Source organism: Peromyscus maniculatus, chromosome 3, assembly GCF_049852395.1.
Source record: "Peromyscus maniculatus bairdii isolate BWxNUB_F1_BW_parent chromosome 3, HU_Pman_BW_mat_3.1, whole genome shotgun sequence".
NCBI lineage: Eukaryota > Metazoa > Chordata > Mammalia > Rodentia > Cricetidae > Peromyscus > Peromyscus maniculatus.
In genome coordinates, this window is record NC_134854.1 from 140212133 (window position 1) to 140236107 (window position 23975).

The 23975-nt window shown below is 48.8% G+C and overlaps 1 long non-coding RNA gene across 1 annotated transcript; it reads left to right on the plus strand.

The window, feature by feature from the left end:
* Positions 1-1868: 1868 nt before the first annotated feature.
* LOC121828096 (uncharacterized) lies at positions 1869-6275 on the plus strand. The gene is made up of 2 exons (XR_006070560.2): positions 1869-3617; positions 4202-6275. It is a non-coding gene; the product is annotated as an uncharacterized LOC121828096 (long non-coding RNA).
* The last annotated feature ends 17700 nt before the right edge of the window (positions 6276-23975 follow it).

Here is a 23975-nt window from a genome sequence, read left to right on the forward strand (position 1 = left end):
CATATCCTTACACGGCGTAGTCAACAATATCTTGCAACATGGGTGTGCACGTGTGTGATGTGTGTCAGGGAGCCTGAGGGATGTAGCTGTGGTAGAAACAACAAGAGAGACCCTGCCTCAGAAACAAGGTGGAAGGAAAGAACTGACTCCTGACAGTTGACCTCTGACCCTGTGCCATATGTGCCATGGCATGCTTGTGCCCGTATCCACTACGACCCCCCAGTGTAACAACAAGACGTGCTTTAGAGCGGCAGTAACCCTGCCGTGCCTCTACCTAAGAGCGCACAAATCAGCTACTGAAAAGGAGTGGAAACCTAGAAACAGGCCCTACTTACACAATCAGTTGATTTGAACGTAAGTACAAGGCATCCCAGGAAGGAATGGCTTTTCAGTCGGTGATGCTGGAACAGCTGGATATCCATGTAAAGTGTTGCTTGCGCCTTGCTGCATATGACCAGCATCCCAAAGCCCCGTCTCAGTGTGCAGTGGAGCTCTGTCCATACTCACGGTCCACAGCGAGTTGCTGGGCAGCAAGCAGGTGTGCAGCACTCCCTGTAGGGATTTGGTTCCCAGCACGGGCTGGGCTTATGCTCGGGAGTCGGGTTTTGGAACTGCAAGGGCCTGTAGAGAGAAGGGGCATGTCAACTCTCTGGGCTGTAGGAGATGAGTGGCCCGGGTTACTAGAGGGAGACTGGTGCGTCCCCTGGGCTGAGCTGACATTTTCAAGCTGTATTTGGAGTATTTTTGACTTCTGTGTCTCTGTGTGGGTGTGTGCATGTGACTGCGGGTGTCACTGGAGGCCAGAGGCATCAGCTATCCTGGAGCTAACATTCCAGGCAGTCAGAAACACTTTCTTCCTGCCTTGGGGAATGGGAGGTGGGTGGGCCTCATGTCTTGCTACCACCCCAGACCTACTTCTTTTTGTAAATCTTCAGCAAATTTCATGCTGACAAAGGTGGACCAGATGACTGGAATGCACACAGGCGTCCCTCAGGGACAGTTAGTGTGTTCAAAGGCACTAAGAGACAGTATAGGCATTTTCAGTGTCAGGCACTCCTGCTCAGTTGGCTATCTTTTTCTCTTAGAGCTTTTTTTATTAGGGTTATTCATTGGATTTTGTGTGAGTGTTTTGCCTACATGTGTGTATGTACATTGCATGCATGCTTGCTGTCCATGGAGGTTGTGAGATACCATGTGAGTAACGGAAGTTGAACCTTGGTCCTCTGCAAGAGCAACAAATGCTCTCGCTGGCCGAGCCACCTCTCCAGCCCTTTAGTGGCTTAAGTGACTTAGTGTCTTCCATAGGGTTCAGAAACGTGTGTGTCTGAGAGATCTCCCCCTCCTACTAGGTCACCTATGAGCTGAATGACTCAGCTCCTAATCTCACTGGCCTCAGTGGGTCCTGGGGACTGAACTTGGGTCATTGGTGGCAAGTGCCTTTTCCTGGTGAGCCAGCTCATCAGCCAGATACCTCTGCCTCTTAAAAAATAAATGCAATGTAAGTGATACAGATAGTCCTTTACAAGTTATTTCCCGATTACCTACTGTGTGCCAGGCCTTGTACCAGATGCCTGACTGTGCCCATGAACCTCACATTCCAGATAGCTGTGCCACCTCATCAGCTCTTGAGAGAATTCATAGGACAATCCACAAAATGTGCACACTGCCCAGCCTGGCCCCCAGTGGCTGCTGCTTCGTCATTATTTTCTCCTTCGTTACTATTTTCTCTATAGTGCGTCTCCCATGACAACAAAAATAAACATGTTCTCATAAAGGAGAGGGCCTGTGACTCTTAGGATGTACTGGTAAGAGGTTGAACCTTTTGGAATAAAGATAGAGGGCTGGCTTGGGAAAGAAGGGCCAAAAAAAAAAAAAAAGGGCCTCTGAGTGCACAATCACAGGGTTAAGTCAACCATGAAATTAACAAGGAGCTAGTCTGACTTCCTTCCATTCAGATCTCTGTGGCTGGGCTTCACATCTGCTGAGATAAATGTCTCCCATGGGGTTACCCCGTGTCTTCAAGGGAAGTGTCCCTTCTTGGAGTCACTATTTTCAATGCTAAACAGAATTCAGGATTCTGCTGCTGACCCAGCCCTGATGGTCCCTGCGTGAGAGGTCCCTCTCTCCTCCAGATCAAGGTCAGCTAGCCCTTTTACAAAACACCGAGCACAGCCTGGCTCTCCCCACCTGCCTAGTTGCCTGGCCTCCTGTGAAAGAGCCTGAGGCAGGGGACACAAATCTTCTCTAAGTGGCTCTGCCTTGCCCCCACCTGTTACACCCATCCCTGATCACTGTGCCCAGCCTCAGCCTCTGACTGGATATCGGGTGTTGCTCCCACTCCACATCCAAATAGAACCCGCAGCTTCCACCTTCCTAAAGAAGCAGCCGAATGTCTCATCCAGAAGAGGAGGCAACTGGACTTGCTGAAACAACCAAGACGGTCACCTCCAGCGGTTAGTCTCTGTAGGTCTCCAGATGTGCTGGCTAACTTCCTCCTGCTGGAGGGTGATGGAGTTGGTAGGGCCTGAGCCACCCCACCCGACATCCCAGCAACCTTTCCTGGCCACCCTCCACTACATCATTCTCAGATCACTGCCTTTTCCCTCACACTCCCAAAGGTCTTATCCCCCTGCCTCCACACCTTAGGGCTTGTTCTTTCTAGTTGCTTTTATGGGAGCACAGCACACGTCTCATCGTGCCTGGAGCCTTGTACTCACACAGTTCAGCAAAGGCGTGCTGAGGGAACCAATGCCTCGTGCCTCAGGAATCATTCCTGCCACACCCACTGTTTCCTGTAGCAGTCTCAGCTCTGCACAAGGCTGCAGTATCGGAGACTCAGGGTAAAGATGCAGGCCACACCCGGGGCCAGCAGGGCGTGTGGGAAAGGGAGAACAGCCGGTAACCACACTGTCTCTACATTGTGCTCAGAGGAGGAAGAGGCCGCCTCTACTTGTGTCTCCTTGACCAAAGCAACCTTATCATCATCATCTGTCACGGGTACAATGTAGATTCCGATGGGGAGGGGCTGCCAGAGGAACCCAGAGCCAACTGTGCAGTCCACAGCAGGCCATTCTCGGGTTAAAAACCACTCCATTATGTAGGCATAGACACAGATCAGGGACCCAGTGAGCAGCTCCAGCATGGCGAGAACCAGAGTGGTCTGGGATTTCACAGTAATCGCAGGTTGGGCAAAGGGACACAGACTGCTCGGGGAAACAGCTGGAAGAGATGGTGAGACTGCTCTGGAAGGCAGGTACCTACAGGAGAGGTGACCAAAGGAGAGGGAGGTGTGACCACAGTGTCTCTGGTGGGCTGGTTTTGTCCCCCAGCAGCCACTCTGGAAAGCCTGCCTCTAGCCCCCCATGAGCTTGCTTAGGGATAGAGTGGGTTCACTGTTGGTGGCAGGACCTGTTCCCCATATTCTCATTTTTCCTCCATGATTCAGGGCTCCCAGAAGGTAGCCCGGCTGCTCGAATGAAGGAGACAGAATCAGCTTCTCAAGGCCACAGGCTTTCTTCACAGTGCTTCCTGGACCCAGGGGACTGAGGACTTCCCCACCTGCTTTAGTGAATGAATGAATTTCAGCTTTTCCCTAGACACCAAATCAGGACACTCAGGTAGGACAAGGCCCATCCTCAACCCAGACATGGCACCTAGGCCCTCAAGCCCACAGGCAGGGAGAGTAAACATCACATTGTTGCTTTCTCTGGGGATATCGGAGAGCTGTGGCTCTGGGGCCTCTCAGAGACCCTGAGTACATCAAGAAGGTGGGGTGGCCTCAGCTGGAGTAGGGGAAGGTCTGGTACAAGATCATCAGCAAGAGGGGGCTGCAACAGTACCAAGCAGTCCCCGTAGCACAGCTTGGCATTTATTCCATGGCCCCAGGAGCATCACTTCCTAACTCTGTAAACAGGAGGAGGCATGTTGGGCCCTCAGGATGTCATAGGGGTTGGCAAACATTTTGCACATATCACAGGATGGAAGTAGAATGAGCACTAGACTCAGAGCCACAGGTCTTAAGTTCAAACCCTGCTTCTGCTATTCTTGACTCTTTATCCCTGGGGAACCAACTTGGTTTAGCCTCTGTGGAACTGGGTGGAACTACCTTCGTCACACAATGGAGTGACAGGAAATCTTCTCCTCTTGGTTCCCTACGCATGGGGCATTGGGTCTGACTGAACGTTTCACACTCCTGTTTCAGGAAAGAACATGTGGATCTTCACAGGTTACAATCCTGAAGGGATGCCATTTGATGGACTTGTCCTTGACCTAAGGACCTCAGCATTTCCCTCAGCAAACCACAGAAGGACAGCGAAGAAGCAAGACTACTAAGATGTCTTGGGAGTGCTCTGCTGACCCTCCCTGATCCCAGTGAGACAGAAAAGCACGGCATCTGGCCCTCCTGAGGGGTTGGGAAGAGTCAGAGACAGCGGCACTGGCCCCTCACAAGCCTGCTCCACGCTCCTGTACACAAAAGACCTGGACACCAACGTCTTAGAGTTAGGAAGTAAACATCAGGCTGGGTGTGGTGGCTGAAGCAAAAGGATCATGAGTTCAAGACCGGCTGGGCTACACAGTGAGACCCTGCCTCAAAACACATTAAATCACACACACACTCACACACAAACAAGCAGCAAGCAAAGATATAAAATAGATCTCTCTCTCTCTCTCCCTCTCTCTCCCTCCCTCTCTCTCTCTCTCTCTCTCTCTCTCTCTCTCTCTCTCTCTCTCTCTCTCTCACACACACACACACACACACACACACACACACACACACACACACACACACACACGCACACATTGATGTTAAGGAAACATGTCTTTGGAGAAAGACAAAGTGACCAATTCTTAAGGCCCAGGACAAAGTAGCTACCGAGAACAGGCAGAACACTTCCTTTCACTTGTGTTGTGGAGATTTTATGATCTGGGAACACAGCCCCTGAGTCCATGTTAAGCATCACCAAGGCCCGGGAGGTGCTTTGATGTAACAACCTGCTCGGCTTTGGACTTGACATGACTGAGGTGACAGGGAGTGAAGAAATGACAGGTACAGGTAACATAAAGCTCGGATCAGGGGGCCACGTGCTCAGATGGAAACACACGAGCAGCCTGCCCTGCAAATTCAGTGCATTATTTTGCAGCAGGATGAGGAGGAGGCACCCTCACTGTGTTCTGACAAATAAAGCTCGCCCGGAGATCAGAGGGTGGAGCTAGCCACTAGTTAACCAGAGAGGTCTGGAGGTCTGCAGACAGAAGACAGGAAGTGACAAGGCTGGGCGGAGAGAGGAAGTGATAAAGCGAGGCAGAGACAGGGCTGGACCCTTTTTGGTCAGAGGATTCACAGAGGTAACAAGTTTCTAGTGGCAGGCTGCTCTGCTTCTCTGATCTTTCAGCTTTTACCCTGATTTCTGACTCCTGGTTTTTATCGATGAGACTAATTAGGATCACACTTTAGAGGTGGTGGGGGAGCTAATCGTGGGAGAGGAGCAGTCTCAGGCTGTGGCCATCTTGAAGAAAGATATTCATATTTTCACACTATCAGCATCCGTGTTTGGACCCGAGGAAGGCCTTGCCGGTCCCCTGAACTGGGCCTGGGGAAGACCCATTCCCAAGGCATTAGAGTTTGGACATGGCTGTGCTGATGTTAACAACACACGTTCAGGGCTTCATCCACTCCCCAAACTTTAAAGTAGACATCTATTCTTTGCTCCAAACCAGATCTGACCCTTTCTGCTTTCACTTGGATATATACAAATTGCGTCACTAATACATGAACATGCTCTGTTAATTAAAGGGAGGCTTCAACTTCAGAAGTCCTGCTGCATGGCCACCTGTCCCCTGGCCAAGCATGAGAGTGTACCTCCTTCTTGACAGTTTTTTTTTTTAATTTTAAATTTGCTTTTGCATAACTTGGGCTTCATGTGTGAATTAACACAAGTGGTGCCCTACATATCCACACCCTTTCTGCTTACTATAATCTTCGAAGAACTTTCTATCTTAGCACATACAGGGCAACTGCATTCCTAAGGAGATGAACACTGATCGTTTATTTGTGCTTTTCCATGGTGACAGGCATAGGGTTATTTTATTTTATACATTCGTACTATGATTACAGACAGTGCTAAGGGAGCATCCTTGTGTCAGAGGTGGGAACTTCCGGCTTAGGGTTTGCACATTTGGATTTTGGTAGCTACGTTCAGCTGTCGTCCAGAAATACGGTACTGACTATACTCTCATCAGTGTGGACCAAATGACAAGTGGACATGTGTGTTGTACGTTGTTGTTGCCTGTGTATTAATGGCTCTGGTGTTTGGAATTCTTCTGAGTTGCCTAGTCTCTCTACTGAGCTGTTGATTACCCCCCCCCATGTGTCAGGGTGTGCTTTGCCTCTCTTAGGTGCCTATGTGGTCTCCCAGTACCTCATCTTTTTTAAAGTTAAAATCTGAAGTTAGCATGCGGAGTAATGAGTTTCATTATGGTATTTTCATACATGCATCACTCTACTTTTTAGTTTTTAAATTTTGGATTTATAGGTGTTTGCCTGCATGTGTGTCTGTGTACCACCTGTGTGACTGGTGCCTGCAGAGGCCAGAACAGGGCATCAGAGCCCCTGGGTCTGGAGTTGCAGATGATGTGAGCTGCCATGTGAGTGCTGGAATTGAACCCAGGTCCTCTGGAGAACAGCCCATGCTCTTAAACGCTGAGCCATTTCTCCGGCCCCACTCTACTGTATCTTATCCATCCTTTACCCAGTTACTCTCCCTTCCCATCTGCCCACCTCTTGCTTCCCCTTCCTCCCCCCAAATAGTCCCATGCACTGTGAGGTCACACTATATTCTCTTGTTCTCTTTTCCTTTCTCCTGTTCCATGCATGTGACAGTTGGTGTCTGCTTGATAGAATCTAGAATGACCTGGGAGATGGGCTTCTGGGCATGCCTGTGGGGATTAACTTGATTCATTGATGTAGGAAAACCCATCTTAATTTTTAAAATTGTGTGTGTGTGTGTGTGTGTGTGTGTGTGTGTTGGGGGGGGTATGAAGTTCATGCTGGAGCCAGAAGGCAACTTGTTGGAATCAGTTCTCTCCTTGGATCTCAGGGATGAATCTCAGCTACTGAGCCATCTGAATGGAGGGCAGGACCATTCCCTGGGCAGGGAATTCCAGGCTGCTTAAGTGGAGGAGGGGGATTGGGCAGCTGTGTGTGGTCATTGCTGTCTTCTGACCTCATTTTGAGATTTTATCTCATCCCAGTCAGAGTGGCCAAGATCAACAGAACACCTGACAACCAATGCTAGAGAGACCTTGGGGAAGGGACCTCATTCACTGTTGGTGGGAGGGGCCTCATTCACTGTTGGTGGGAGAGGACCTCATTCACTGTTGGTGGGAAGGGACCTCATTCACTGTTGGTGGGAGAGGACCTCATGTCATTCACTGTTGGTGGGAGGGACCTCATTCACTGTTGGTGGGAGGGGACCTCATTCACTGTTGGTGTGGGGACCTCATTCACTGTTGGTGGGAGGGGACCTCATTCACTGTTGGTGTGGGGACCTCATTCACTGTTGGTGAGGTTGCAAATTGGTGCAGTTGCTCAATCAATATGGAGAATACTCAGAAATAAATCTACCCAGCTATACTACTCCTTGGTATATGTTCAAGGACTTGACATCCTACTCCACAGCTACTTCCTCAGCTATGGTCATAGCTGCTCTATTCACAATAGCCAAGAAATGGAAACAACCTAAATGTCCTTCAGCAGATGAATGGATAATGGAAATGTGCTGCATGCATACTATGGAATGCTATTCAGCTAAAGAAAAATGAAATCTGCAGGTAAGTGGATGGAACTAGAAAGGATTATACCGAGTGAGGTAGCCCAGACCCAGAAAGACAAAGGTGGCATGTTCTTGCTTGCCTGTAGTTCCTAGCTTCGGATCCTCAGATGTGAGTATACATGGAGTAACCACAGAAACCAGGAAAAAATATAAAGGGACCATGGGGGGCGGGTTGAGGTGGGGGTCTGGGGGGAGCTGGGGAGGAGTTCGGCCTGAGAGGGGACTAGCAGTACACAGACGTTATGAAATGGAAATGAAATGGAAAAATGGCGAGGGAGCTCCAACTGGAGGGGAGGGAGGAAGGTCAATACAGGAGAGATAAGGAACAAGAAACACCAAGGCTGTCACTGTTGGTGGGAGGGGCCTCATGAAGCCACAAGGAATCACACTAATTTATATATCTACCTAAAATAATACATATAAGTGTACACACACACACACACACACACACACACACACACACACACACACACACACACACAGAGTTAAGCTAATTGGGCTAACAATGCTCCTCACAAGAGCTGTAGACTAATTTATTTATTTGATGTGTATAGGTGTTTTCCTGCATGTGTGTTTGTGTATCCCCTACATACCTGATTTCTGTAGTAGTCAGAAGAGGTTGCCAGATCTCCTGGAACTAGAGTTACAGTTGTGAGCTGCCATGTGGTTCTGGGAATTGAACCAGCATCCTCTGGAATAGCAGCCAGTGTTCTTAACCACTGAGACATCTCTCCAGCCCCAAATTGCCGTGGTTTGGATAAACACATTGTCTTTGTTTAGTGCTGTGAGGTAGCTGTTAACTTATGATATTATAAATGTTGTCAGTCAACGCAATATTTTTTTCCCCAGTGCTGAAGATTGAACTCAGATCTCATGCATGCAAAGGAAACACTCTACCAACTGAGCTGCAGCCCCCAGTTTTTTTTTTTTTTTTTTTTTTTTCTCGAGACAGGGTTTCTCTGTGTAGCTTTGTGCCTTTCATGGAACTCACTTGGTAGCCCAGGCTGGCCTCGAACTCACAGAGATCCGCCTGCCTCTGCCTCCCGAGTGGTGGGATTAAAGGCGTGTGCCACCACCGCCCGGCCATCCCCCAGTTTTTAACATGAGCCATTTTGTTTCTTTGTTTTGAGACAGGGTCTCACTATGCAGCCCTAGCTAGCTTATAATTCACATTGTATATCAGGCTGGCCTCAAACACGAGATCCACCTGCCTCTGCCTCCAGAGTGCTGTGCTGGAATTAAAAGTGTGTGCCATCACCCCTGGACACTTTTTAAGAAGCTCCTCAATGTAGTGGCCCGTTTCAGAACACTGTTCTCTTCCAAAGTGAATATATATTTTATATTTTTTCCATACTGTTTCAATTATAGTAGTTTATTATGTATATTACTAATTAAATGTCTTCTTCGGCAGTTCCATGCATTTATATAATGCATTCTGATTATGCTCAGTCCCCTTTTACCTCTATCCCACCCTGTCCACCTCTCCTCCTCCTCTCTACAAACCCCTGTCTCATAGTCTTAGCTTTTACTTTGTCACCCACTGAGTGTGACCAGGGCCCTCGCTGCTGTGAACATGGGTTTGAGATTATCCATTGGAGACCAGAGCTCTCAGTGGGTATGCAGTAGAAGATACTGACCCCCGCCCCATGGAATCTGTTCAACAGGGAGGCCTAGGGCCCACTCTCTCCATCCACACCTGACTGCTGACAGCGCCAGCCTTGCCGAGGCCCAGGCGGCTGCTGTGAGCTCACGATTTCAATGGCTGTCATACCCTGAAGGTGGCACTTGCTAGGTCCTCTCTCTGTCTTCTGGCTCTTAGGGTCCTTTGTGCCTCTGCTGTGATATGGCTCGTCATGGAACCCTTACCTCACTGTCTTCCTTTTGATGTCTGCCTTTACTATTCTTGGGCGACTTCACCTTCAAGTATGAAGTCTGTCGGTTACACAGGGAAATTTCTATTTGGGGGTAGTTGATGCTGAATTCGATGAAACTGGAAAGGTTGACATTTGTATCATTTAATCCTCCCATCAAGGAACACAATCTATTTATTTTATTTATTCACGCAGTTTCCAGTACATATATGAATGATTTATACTCTTATCTATGTAGGTCCCGCCCCATTTTGTTGGGTTTACCCCAGCTGTGGTGTGGAGTTGCTGTCATGATTGACACCTGTCTTTGTATATCATAACTCACCATAACTGTTAGCTGGGAGGTTTGGTGTAGGCAGGCAGCCCCTTAATGGATTTGATTTGTTTTATTTTGTGACCTAGTTTTTCTCTAGGTTGTTAGTTCAATTTTCTGGATAGAGAGTCCCATTGTTTGACAGCGTTTCAGGGTAAATCCTGACTCCTCTCCATTTCCGACCTGTCATTTCTGTCTGCTGTGGCTTTCTCGCTTGTTTGGATTATTTTGTGTAATTAAAAACAGATTTTTACTTTAAATCACTTTTTTTTTTTTTTTTTTTTTTTTTTTTGGTTTTTTCGAGACAGGGTTTCTCTGTGTAGCTTTGCGCCTTTCCTGGAGCTCACTTGGTAGCCCAGGCTGGCCTCGAACTCACAAAGATCCGCCTGCCTCTGCCTCCCAAGTGCTGGGATTAAAGGCGTGCGCCACCACGCCCGGCTTAAATCACTTTTTTTTTAATGAACAGAAACCTATGTCAAAATTACGCACAGAGGTTTTAAACCTGACTCTCAGAAAAAGTTACTGAGTCAGCCTTTGGTTTTTGTGACGCTGGGGCACAAATAGAGAGTTTAGAGCAGACTAGCTGAGCGCTTTACTGAACTACAATCCAGCCCCGAGTCCAAGTTTTCCTTTTGATTTTGCGATGGGATCTTGCTGTGTGACCCAGGCCGTCCCCAGTTCAGCCTCCATCAGTCTCCTGAGTGCTGGGATTACAGGTGTGCACGCACCTTCACGATGGTTTTGTTGTTGTTTGTCAGTATTAGTATTTAAACTCCGCTTAGTGCTCCACCTAGAGCTACATCCTAGCTCCAAGCCAGATAGTCCTTGAAAGATCTTCAGGCAGCTTTGTTGTGGACACACACAGTGTGTCTGTAGCCTGGTTGGACTGGAAGTCAGCACGTAGCTCAGGCTACCTCTCCTCAGTGACAGTCCTGCTCAGCCTCCTCAGTGTTCCGATTACAAGCATCAGCCTTTGGGCCTTCCCGGTCACTTCGATGTGTTCTTTCACTTGAGGTTGGCGGGACACTGTGAGGGCGTATTTTTGTTTCTTTCCGCTTCTCTGGCAGTGCTGGGAACTTCTCTTGCAGATTTCTTGACATTAGTGGGGAACTGGCTTCAGGCTTCCTTGGCGTTTGCATTTTTTTTTCCAGTGAAGTTTCCTTTTCTCCTCCAGTTCTGCTCCCTGGCCTTCACCTGAGATCCAGGAGGCTCTGCCACTCCTGAGGTCTCTGTACTTGTCCAGGTCATTCTCTTCTCGCCACAGGTGTGTTGGGACAAGGACTCTTGTTTGGAGACCCCCTTCTTGGGGCATACGTCTACCTCTTGCCATTTTCTTTAGCAGTGCTACTAGTTGGGAATTTATAAGTTCATCTGTCACTTTAGGTTGGGTTCTTCCGGTAATTTTTTCCTTCCAGGACCCAGGGTCTTTTGTCACTGATTTTCATGTCACTTTGAGGCAGGGCTAATGAAATCTTCTTAGTCTTTTGCATCAACTTTCAATTTTTCTTCTTCAAGTTATTTTTCATGATATTTTATCTTTTCCTTTTTCCCTCTGACTTTCTCCAGACTGTGGGAGGAAGGCTGTTATGTGGTCTTCATCCTGACAGCTGACAAGAGAGGGAGGGGACTGTCTCCTCAGTTTTCCCGAACAGGTTTCAGGCTGCGCTACTTCGCTGACAGTCCTGACATGCGGTGCCTTCACAGCGGTGCCCTCAGCTCCACCAGAGAGGAGCGCTGCAGGAACCACTCTTAGAAATGTTTGTGAAAGTCCCACCCACACGTCTTGAGACCAGTTCTTAGCCAGGTTTACAGGTATTGGAACTTTCTCCCTCTGATAGAAATGCTTCTCATGTAGTCCAGGCTAGCCTTGGACTCTCCATGTAGCCAAGGATGACCTTGAATTTTTGATCGCTCTCCAGTGCGTGTCCCATTGTCTTAGGGTTTCTGTTGCTGTGAGGAGACACCATGACCGTGACACCTCTTGTAAAGGAATACATTTAATTGGGGCTGGCTTACAGTTTCAGAGGTTTAGTCCATTATTGTCATGTCAGGAAACGTGGCAGCATACAGGCAGATGTGGTGCTGGAGAGGTAGCTGAGAGTTCTACATCTTGATCCATAGGTAGCAGAAGTGAGCGCCACACTAGGTTTAGCTTGAGTATTTGAGAACTCAAAGCCCGCCCTCACAGTGACACACTTCCTCCAACAAGACCACACCTACTCCAACAAGGCCACGCCTCCTAATTGTGCCACTCCCTATAGGCCAAGCACTCAAACACATGAGTCTATAATGGTTATTCCTATTTAAACCTCCACACCCATCATGCCTAGTTTATGACCAGACTGAACCAAACAAGGAAGAAACAGGCTCACTCAGCATGGAACTCCATATGTCTGTCCAGCCTCAGAGCTCAGCTGTGGTTGGAGGGTCCACCTTGGATTTGCATATTTGATTTCTATTTCATTTTTCTTCTTCATCAATTACTTTACTCAACTTTCTTGAGCTTATTTTAAATGTGGCAGTCTGGTTTTTGAGCTATAAAAGTAGTCTGTGCATTTCTAATCTTCATTTTCTCTAATAAATGTATCTTGGCTCTGGAAACTGCTTTGAAAAAAAGTTTGCAAGTTTAGAAAATAGGGTGTTACATGATCCACTTCTAAGTAGCTGATAATTTCCACCATGATGTTTTAGAGCTGGTTATGGTGGCCCAGACCTATAATCCCTCTCTTTGAGAGGCTGACACAGGAGGATTTTGTGAATTCTAGGCCAACCCAGGCAAATAGACCCAGTTTTAAAAAAGGAGCCAGGTGTGGTGGCACACACCTTTAATCCCAGTACTAGGGAGGTGGAGGCAGGGGCATCTCTGTGAGTTCGAAGCCAGCCTGGTTACAGAGTGAGTTCCAGGACAGCCAGAGCTACACAGAGAAACCAGAAAGAAAGGAAGAAAACAAGCAGGCTGGGCCCATACCTTTAATCCCAACACTCTGGAAGCAGAGGCAGGAGGATCTGTGAGTGTGAGGCCGGACTGCTCTCTAGATCCAATTCCAGGCCAGCCAGGGCTACACAGAGAGACCGTCTCAAAAAACAAGATAAAAAATGAAACCAACAATGAAAACATTAGTTCAGGGATGACGACATAGCACAATGGTACTGCCTTGTTTCACATGCGAGAGGTCCTGGGTTCTACCCTTAATATCACACACACACACACACACACACACACACACACACACACACACGCACGCACATGTGCGTGCGTTATTCTGAAGTATGCTTTATAATTGGAAGAGGAGGTATGCTAATCAACCACACTGTTGGACATGGGCTGCATGTATTGTACTCTCTGAACATGATTAAGAAACACTTATACCAGGGCTGGAGATATGGCAGTCAGGAGCACTGGCTGACCTTCCAGAGGACAGTAGTTTGATTCCCAGAACCCACATGGTGACTCACAACCATCTGTGGTTCCAGTTCCAGGGGACCTAACGCCCTCTTCTGGCTTCTGTGGGCACCGGTCAAGCATGTGACATGCAGGCAAAACCCCATATACGTAAAATAAATAAATGCTTACACCTAGGGAATTTTTGTGTCTCTTTAAAGATGAATTCTCTTGTGTGTAGAGAGATATTAACAAAGGCCTCCAGCTTCTCCTTTCTTCCCTCCCTCCCTCCTTCCGTTCCTCTCTCCCTCCCTCCCTCCCTCCCTTCTTCCCTTCCTTCCTTTCTTTTTTTTCTCTCGAGACAGGGTTTCTCTGTGCAACAGCCCTGGCTGTCCTGGAACTCAGTCTGTACACCAGGCTGGCCTTGAACTCACAGAGTTCTGCTGGCCTCTGCCTCCAGAGTGCTGGGATTAAAGGCATGCGCCACCACACCCAGCAGGGGTTCTTTTCTACACATGTATGTACACATATGGAAGAGAACTTGGAGAACTCGGTTCTCTCCTTCTATCATTGGGTTCTAGAATTCTAACTCAGGTCCTCAGACTTGGTGGCAAGTCCCTTTACCTGCTGAGCCATCTTCCTGGCCCCCAAATTTGTCATTAAAAAGTGTAAATTTGGGCCTGGAGAGATGGCTTAGTGGTCAAGAGCACTGGCTGCTCTTCCAGAGGACCTGGGTTCAATTGCCAGCACCCACATGACAGCTTAAAATTGTCTGTAGTTCCAGTTCCAGGGGATCTGACACCCTTACACAGACATGGAGGCAGACAAAACACCAATGCATATAAAATAAAAATAAATAATCATTTTAAAAAATTAAAAAAAGTGTAAACTGAGTGACATTAATTTTCTATATTGTTGTGCAACTTTCACTGTGTATTCCCAGGCCCGTGTTTTTTTGTTTTTGTTTTTTGGGTGTTTTGTTTTTGTCATTCTCAACAGAAATGCTGTGTCCATTGAACAAAACTTCTGTCTAGGGGCTTCTTTTCACCGTGGGCAGCATACCCAGTCTCATGCCTAGGTGGTGAGAATAAGTGACAGCTGAATGCTCGGTCCTAAATGGGACACGTATGTCACCCCTCCAAGGTTTAGGGGGCATCATCAAAGAGGGCAGAAAGCATATCAAAGCCAGAGGGAGGGGTGGGGTGCTGTGGGGCACTGTCTTCTAGGCATGCCATGGCTACTGTGCTCTGGAACTTACACAGCTGTGGTGACTTGCACAAGACTGGGCCCATCAACTTCCTGTCATGGAAAGGGGAGGGGCTCATGAGGCCCAGCCCTCCCTGAGCGTCTACAGGCGGTTAATGCTTGCTGGGGGAGGAGGGAGAGACGTTCTCTTCAATGGTGATACCCATGCTCCAAAACAACACTAACGAACACACACACACACACACACACACACACACACACACGCACACACGCACACACACACACACACACACACACACCCAGCACAAAAATAGAAGGGGAAATTTTTGAAAGCAGAAGGGGATCAGCAGGAGCAGAAGGGGATACGAGGCAGGGTGGAGGGGGCAAATGTGATCAAAGCACATTCTATACATTGTGAAAATGTCATAATGGAATCCATCATTATGTGCTAAGGTAATATTTAGCAACTCCTCTGTATCCAGGCCTGAGAGTAGAGCTCAGACGCCGATGCTTGCCGAGAGACTCTCGGCCTCATCACCAGTGTCATTAAAAAAAAAAAAAAGAAGACAAAACAACTTCCAGTATTTCCCCTTCTCCGGCCCCTGGCAGTCTCCGTGAGAACGCCATCCTGAGCACTTCATGGAAGTAATGTCTCACGATCTTCTTCACGGATTGCCTCACTTAGTGCAGTGTTCCCACGGGTCATCTACAGTGTTGCATGCAGTAGCTTATCATTCCTTTGCACACTGATAGTGCATTGTGGTGAGCACACGCTTTTTCCACGCATGTCAGTTAATCATCACATATGTCCTTGCCATCCTTTGGCTTCTGTGAGTGACGATGGTGACCACCTGTCTGTATCTACTGAGGACTAGATGTGCTAGGTGATAAACAGTCCCTGTGTTTAGTCCCTCTGGGGCTGGTGAGACCTCCTGTACACGTTTAATCCCAGCAGTCAGGAGGCAGAGCCAGGCGGATCTCTGTGAGTTCGAGGCCATCCTGGTCTACAGAGCGACATCCAGGACAGGCTCCAAAGCTACACAGAGAAACCCTGTCTCGAAAAACAAAAACAAACAAAAAAGTGTCAATGCTGAATGTTTCTCCTGTTTTCTTCTAAGAGTTACACAGTCTTAGTTCTTGTGTTTAAGTTTTAGATAATTTGCAGTTAATATTTTATGTATGCTATGAGGTTGAGTTCCATTTTCATCCTTTCTTACTTTTTATCTTCTAGTCCTTGTGATACTATAACAAGACATTGTCTAAAAAGAAACCTGATTTTTCTTTAATTTGGTCTTGTACCCCTTTACTTTGCCAAATGTCCCCATTAGCTCTAGTAATTGTGTGCAGGAGTCTTTCCTTGGGACTGCCTATGTGCGGGATCTGTCCATGTTTTTACTTCCTTCCTTTCAATCTGGATGTAGTTAATATTTGTCACTGAATGCTCTTCCGTCTTCTACGCACACACATTTCCATGGGGACGTTAATTATGTTTGTTCTTAAGTCTTATTCTGTTTGTTCAGTTGCCTGTGGGTCCTTGAACATTTCCAGGGAAGCCCTGGCTTCACCCTTTGTGGTGTTTGCTTTCTTGGCTGTGCTCAGTCAGTGGCTCCGGGCTGTGAGCTCATCCGTGGCTTCTCATTTCCTGTTTACCAGGTGAAGATGCCGCAGTTCTTCCTGCCACAGTTCTTTCTGTCGCTCTCTCCTAGGGAGCAGGGAGGGGCAGCTAGTCCGGGAGTGCTTTCCAGTGATGCACTTCCCAAAGTCGGCCACCCGGTCTAGTGGTGTCCAGACCCCGCCTGGCCTCTATCGCCATTCTGCAAGTTGAGGAAGGCACAGGTTGCGTGGGCTGGGTGCCCAAATCTCAGCTCTCAGCATCTAGGCACCCTGGGCACCTTTCCTTAAAGACTTGAGCACAACATGCCTCCCACAGGAGTTTTGGAATCTGTTTTTATTATTTTGCCAATTGTGGGAGCAAGGAAATAGAATGCTGACCTCATTGGCTTTATCATGTTCTCTGTTAAAAAAAAGGGGGGGGGCATGCCATTTCTCTTCCCAATGTTACCATGGGGATGGGCATGGATCACGTTGAGACACTTGTGCACTGAGGTCCCCTCATGTGTCTGAGAGCAGTCACATTACCTATTGACAAGCAAGCTAGAAGGTGTCTGTGGGGACTCATAGAATCAAAATGTCCAAGGACCTTCCCACACTGAGTCCCAGCCCTGAGAAGTTTCCAGAGACTCTAGTCAGCCCCAGGTGCTTCACTGGCATTGCCCACATAGCCACTGTGCCTGCTGGCTGCTGTGGTACAGTGGCTCACAGTCCTGGTGCTGGTGCGGGCACTCGCCCAGACAGAAGATACATACATACTGCACTCCCCTGCAGCGTGGATTTGCATGCACGATCCTGGAAGCTTGCAGTACCTGGGAGTGCGCTGTTCTACTCATTGCTGGTCCTGTCATTTCTTCACATCCCTTTCCAGGTCTCTCTGAAGGAACTTGAGACCACTCCTTGTTTTTCTGGAGTCCTTTGAGCTCCCTATGGTGTAACCAGTGGTGCTGTGGGAAGGCCAGGGAGCTTGGTTCAGGTCCAGACCCTTTCACTGGCTCAGACCTGGGAGGTGAAGTTCATCTTTCCTGCCTCCCTCAGCCCAGGCTGAGGCAGCGATGTGGGTAGGCACACAATGGGAAAAGGCATGGCGGAGAGGCTCACGGCGGAGGGATTCATCTGGTAGTCACTATCTGGGGTGAAACACGAGGCTCGCTTTGCCATGCCTCTTTCTGCCCTGTGCAGGACCAGTGAAGATTCCGCCGCGGGGACACCACAGTGAAGTGGTTGGTGGAGAACCATCTTTTGTCTCCAACCGTGTTCCTGTCCCACCCTCCCCCCAGGGATGGAGTAGGCAAACACTGGGGGATGTTCAAACTTAAATGTGTTCGACAACTAAAAGATTGCCACGTAGAATTTGACCATAGGTCAAACAGGTCAGGTTTGAGCTCTCAGGGGGATGCTAGCCAAGAGCCCTTCCTTCTCTGAGAAGCGTGGCAGCTCTGGGAAGCAGCGGGTGGGGGTGGTACTTCAGGTGTTCACTGAGAACAGTTCCTGGCAGGGCACGTCTGTAGGAAGCAGCTAACCAATGGGAGCAGGAGGAGCCTGCAAAGCTAGAAGCGGCTGTAGGAAGGAATTCCCATCCATAGCCCCAGTTTTAGGGGCTGAGGCAGAAATGAGGCCCCCCCCCCCCTGCTTGCAACTAAGTCCTGGAGGCTGGCTCGAGTGAGCTCCTTGTGCAGAGGGGAAGGGGGGTTGGGCAAAAGCCTCGGGTGCTCCCAGCACCTGGACTCTCTCCAGTGAGTCCTTCTCTCCAGTGAGTCTTGAAGGCAGTCTTCTTTCTTTTCCATCCAGCTCTCGGGTCCTGATTGGCTAACTGTGGGAATGCAAATAAGGTGAGAATCAGGACCAATCAGGGAAAGCAGAGCAGTCAAACATTTCTGTCTGTTCCAGACCAATCAGGGAAAGCAGAGCAGTCAAACTTTTCTGTCTGTTCCAGTTGCGTCATAAACCTCTGAAGGCTGCTGCCTGCTTCTCCTCTTGTTTGGTCATCTGGTTTACATTCATCTGGGAGTTTTTGTGTCTTTCGTCCCTGAGGCTTGAGTAACTTGCAGGGAGCCATATCGGTCAGGAAGCTCTGTATGGAGGACGAGAGTGGGCGTGGGCTCCCATCTCCATCAACAGGAGTGGAACCCAATCCTCAGGTCCAAACTGGAAGAATGGCTGAGCTCTAGGTGTAGACAACCCAAACCAGGCACAAGAGGCCCTGGGCTGGCCAGCTATGACCCTGCAGCTGAGATCAGGCTTAGTTCCTGCCATTGGAGCAAGGTGGCCTACATCATCCCTCTGTCACCCTCTGCAAAATGACTGTTACCATGTTTATGGGATGTGGCAGTCCTGAGCAGCTGAGCAAATGAAGTCCTTCCTTGCATTTCCAACTTCTCCTGCACTCTCCAATTACTCATTCATTCACTCACCTACTCATTCATTAATTCATTCAATGAGCATGATTGAAAGCCTGCTATGAGCAGCTCCATCCAAACCTAGACCATTGAAGACTTGTGACACCATTCATGTGCCCCCCCCCCATCTTCTGTAGTTTATGGGTGCTCCCAGCTCAGAACATATTGACTGCTTTCTGGAAGCTAACATGTCAGAGTTGAGAAATGAGAAGAGTGGACAGTGTTAGGATTCTGCCACCACTCCAGCTGCATGACCGCACACGTGCAGTTCAGGAGCTATGCAAGGGGTCTTGCGTCTTATGTCATCTGTGTGCTGTGTGATTTTGTAAATGCGTGCAGTGTGGTCACGCAATCAGCACATGAGTGGAGTAGCTCTGTAAGCCCACCTGCACATGTGCATGGGAATTTTTTTTTTTTTATCTCAACACTTCTGCCTTTATTTGACGTTATCAGGGATTTTTTTCTTTTCTTTTTTTAAAATTTTATTTATTTTATTTTACAATACCATTCAGTTCTACATATCAGCCACGGGTTCCCCTATTCTCCCCCCTCCCACTCCCTCCCCTAACCCCCCAGCCCACCCCCCATTCCCACCTCCTCCTTGGCAAATCCTCCCCTGAGGACTGCGATCAACCTGGTAGACTCAGTCCAGGCAGGTCCAGTCCCTTCCTCCCAGACTGAGCCAAGTGTCCCGTTATCAGGGATTTTTAAATTCTTTTTTTTTTTTTTTTTTTTTTTTTGGCAAGAAATAATTTTTTTAATTGGACTCCTTTTTGCGGCATTAAGGTAGTAGAGTTTGTTGTTTTTTTTTTTCCCCCCACGGGAATTTTTGAACAGCTGGACACAGACTCCTCCTCTCTCTTCTCTGTTCTCCCCTCCCCCACTATTTCTCTCTCTCTGCTCTCTGCATATGTGCCTCATCCCCAGGCCTGGTTACTCTCTTCTGTCCCCCTCCCCCACCTCCTAATAAAGTTCTAATACTGGGTTTTGTCGTGTCTCATGACCTTTTTGCCCGGTAACAGCGCTGCTTACATTTTTAAAACAACAAACAGAGCTTTCTATCCAGTTGTGATTTGTTGAGAGAAAAAAACACATGTTATAACAGCACCCACATTGGAGTGAGGCAGAAGGGGAGGGCCCACTCTCCCTGGGCATTGACGAGGTGTAAAGCACTGTTAAAACTATTAAAATCTGCCCAAATCAATGTTGTTTGTTTATTTACTTACTTATTTACTTATTTATTTTTATTTATTTATTTATCAGAGCTGAGGACCAAACCCCTAGTGCTCTACTACTGATCTAAATCCCCAACCCCAATGTTAGTTTTAAAAATAAGTTTTTTAAGATGATATGTTTTGCCTCCTGAAGTTCATTTCCCAGTAAATAAGCAAAGACAGTGTAGCCTTGGCTGTCCTGGAACTCACTTTGTAGACCGGGCTGGCCTCGAACTCAACAGAAATCTTCCTGCCTCTGCCTCCAGAGTGCTGGGATTAAAGGCGTGTGCCACCATGCTCAGCTCCACTTCCAGATTCTTAAAAAAAAAAAAAAAAAGTCACATAAATGGCCCCAGAATGCTCTTTGATGGACTCTCAAACCTTCCGCAGGAACTCAACATTCTTGTCTTCAGAGCTCCCACAATAGCCCTTTAACCTCTGAGTATATCCAGTCCAAAGTTCTAAATGCTTCCACAGTCCTTCCCACATACCAATGCGGTCATGTCTAGCACAGCAATATGCTATGTTATGTTCCTGGAAGAAAAGGTTTGTTTTCACAGGTTAAGATCCATTATCCAGGGAAACCAGGAGAGGAATTCAAGGTAGGAACTGAAGCAGAGGCCATGGAAGAACGCTGCTTACTTGCTTATGTCCAGCTAACTTCCTTATATAGGCCAGAGCCACCTGCCCAGGGGGCGGCACCACCGCAGTGGGCTGGGGACTTCTCTTTCAGTTAACAATGAGGGCACTACCCCTCAGTACCCTATGTCATCACCAGAGGACTTGCACGTTCCACAGATGCCTGCCCCCACCTCCCGCAGGCCTATTTGGAACTGCTCAAGACTTTAGTAATCACAGACCTACTGTACCATTTCTACTTCGGCCACAGGGGGGCGCTTCCCGAGTGGAGCGCCTGCTGTGACCGGCGCTAAGGGGCAAGGCAGTGAGAAGGCTGGGAGACACCTCCCTGGTGTTGCAAGGCCAAGTCCAGCGAAGACTTGTCTGGGGCTCTTTCCTTGGCCACTTTCACTAGTGCAGGCTGAGACAGCCGCAGCAATGGAGAAGCAGAGGGCCAAGGATTGCTGCAGCATTGAGGACTACTGGAAAAGCATCAGCTTCCAGCTGCGACTCCACACCTGAGTATCTCAGGGTTGCCCTGTGGTTGCCCTGTGGTGACCTGGCCTGGCACCACCCTAGGGTCCAGCACTATCCATGGCTGACCCCCGACAGTGCTTGGCTTAGCATCACTGAGGCTGGGTTCCCAAACAGCCCAGTGTGCATTTCCAAAGCCCAGCCCAACCTCTTAGTGCAAACACTAACATCTGCAACTACTCCTTTAGAGTTCCAAGAGTCCCCACAGCCTGGTTTCCAATGCCCTAGGCTCCTAAACAGCTAGTGCTGGTTTCCACTCAGCTGCTGAAAAGCTACGGCCTTGACCCCGCCCACCAGCAATGTGTGCAGGCCCGAATCCGCTCTGCTATGAGGACTGACCTGGTGACCCCTCCTGGTGACCTCATCCAACCACAAGGATCAGTCCCTGGTGGTCACAAATGTTTGCTCCCGAGTGACCCAGGCTGTGCATCCAGGTCTACAGGGGCTGTGGCAGGTGTGCCGGCTGCACCCCAGCTCCTGAATGCTGTGACAGAGGCAGGTATACCCGAATCTAGCAGTGCCCCTCCCCCCCCCAACTGAAGTCACTGTTGAACAGTATCAAAGCAGCCACAGCAGGAGGAAGGGAGGTAGAAGAGGCGAAGGTGTCTGGAGCTGATGAAGACTAGAAGGGTCCAGAGAGGAGAGCCTGCTGACCCTGGTCACCAGAAGAATGCCAAGAGTATACAGTCTCCAGAATCTCAGACCACAGTCTGAGAACTGCCAACCTATGCAGGGCTAAGGATCCCCGACCTGGAGGCCTGCATGGAGACTAAATCAAAGGGCACCACTTGCCACTACTGCCCGCCCATTGCCAGCGTTTGAGGTACCTGAGAGAGGCTGACTTCCTAAGGAAAGTTTATTTAGCTTACGCTGTTGGAGGCGTAGGGTGTGGCTCCATTCTGGTGAGGGTCTTTGTTATGTCACATCATGGCAGTTGACAATGGTGGGAGAGGATGAGTGGGGCATGTAGTCAGTCACTATGTGAAGAGCAAAAGGGAAGAGCTCTGGGGTGGGGGCTCAACTCTCTCCCAAGAGCTGCCTTTTCTCTTCTGATGATTGGGTCCCTGTGACCCAGGGACCTCCCACCAGGTCCCGCCTCTTAAAGGTCCCACTCAGATCTTTGGGTGAACAACCAAATCATATCCAAACTACAGCACCCCTTTCCCAGGCAAGGCATCAGCTGGCTTCCACAAAACCCTGTCAGCCTTGGAGATTCTATTATTCTTTAACAAAAGTTTTATTCAAGTCCCAGTTTCTGAGTGCCTGCCCTGTTGGACTGGGTAAGGATGTCTGGGGAGACTGTGTGTGTTTGTATTGCTGGCGGGCACTGTCCTGGTATCTTGCATGTCACCCCCTAAGGTGTTCGGAGAGCCTGAGGGGTTTGCCTACATTTGCACAGCCAGTGGGTGGCATGGTTGGGACTAAGGCTGGCTGTGGCTGGTGCTGCCATTGACAACGTCAGCTCCTTACTGAAAACTGTGCTCTGGGTGGTCTCCAAGCAGTCCCTTCACTAAGAGGCACCTTAAGCTTACGAATAGAGAACCATGTGGCCATAGAGGTCCTCAAGATCAACTTTTACAGAACCAGGCTGGAGGCTTGCCATTTCGGGGGTGCACGTTGTATATTTATTTTCGGGAGTTTGTCCATCCCTCCCCCTTTGGGTATATTCATTCACGCCAATGTCTGGCCTCCTCGTTCTTAAGGAGTGGCAATGGAGGTCTAGCTATGCCGAGGAGAAAGGAACATCGTCTCACAGGGCATCTGCCACATCTCCACCTTCAGCCTGACCATCCCTGGTGTTGGTAAGAAGGGCCTTCAGTCTGAGTATCTGACATCCCGAGTCTCCTGAAGGGCCACCCCCTGATTGCTGTCCTTGGTGCTGATCAACAGATTGCCTCCTTGTGACCTCCTTCCAAGGACCTCAACCCCCACCCCAGCACCCCAAGGCAGAGAATGGGTTATCCAGTCTCCCCATCAAGCTGGATTAGACTGGCTGTGGTGGTGTATGCCTGTAATTCCTGCACTTGGGAAGCTGAGAAAGGAGAATGGAGAATTCAAGATCAGCTGTGGTTACACAGTGAGACCCTGACTACAGAAGATGAAGGAAGGGAAGGAAGAGAAGAAAGGAAGCAACTGTGGAGTTGTGGGCCCTAATGAAGCTGATGCCTGGCACCATTTCAGCCCTTCCTTATTTCCTGAAGGGGCGGTGAGCCCTTGTGTGGACCCACTTCCTGTAGGGTAGTCGTGAGGGTGCCCCTTGGAGCTAGACGCTCCCTGGGGTGGAAGGAGAACAGCAACGGCTGGTACCCTGAGCAAGTTTTCCTCTGATAGTCCATTTCTCTTTTCACATACTCAGGAGGATCATTAAGTTCAAAACCTGCCTGAATTACAGAGTTAGTTCAAGACCAGTCTGGGTGACTTAGAAAGATTCTGCCTCAAAATAAAAAGAGAAAGGGGCTGAGGATCAGGGGTAGAGTACATACCCAGCATGTGCAAAGCCCTGGATTTGGTCCCTCGTACCACCAAAACAAACATGCAGCAACGCAAAGCGATAATTAAACCCCAACTCAGTGGCCAGCACTGTCTGTCTCTGCTTCACTTTCTGGCTCAAGATGATGACAGAACCTCACAGACACATGCTCCCTTCCCACACACTGCCTCTGGTGTCTGTAAACATTTGACCAGGGTCTGGACAGCCTCTAGTGTAGATCCTCTGCCAGAGCAGTGAGGAGTGCAGATCTGGAGCTGCACGGCCAGACGCTTTCTTTAGTTATCTGGATAGCTCACACCCAAGTGCACAACCCTAGGAAGAGCCTTGTAAAAAACAGCCTTTCAAATGGGGCCAGGAGGGAGAACTGAAACTCAGCCTAAGACATACAAAACCCCTTTTTCCTTCAGGATCTTTCTGGCCCTGTTTATTCATCAAAGGTACCCATTACACACTAGCTTCAGGCTCAAGCTCTCTGCCCAGATGAGAGAAAAGATGCCTCAGTCC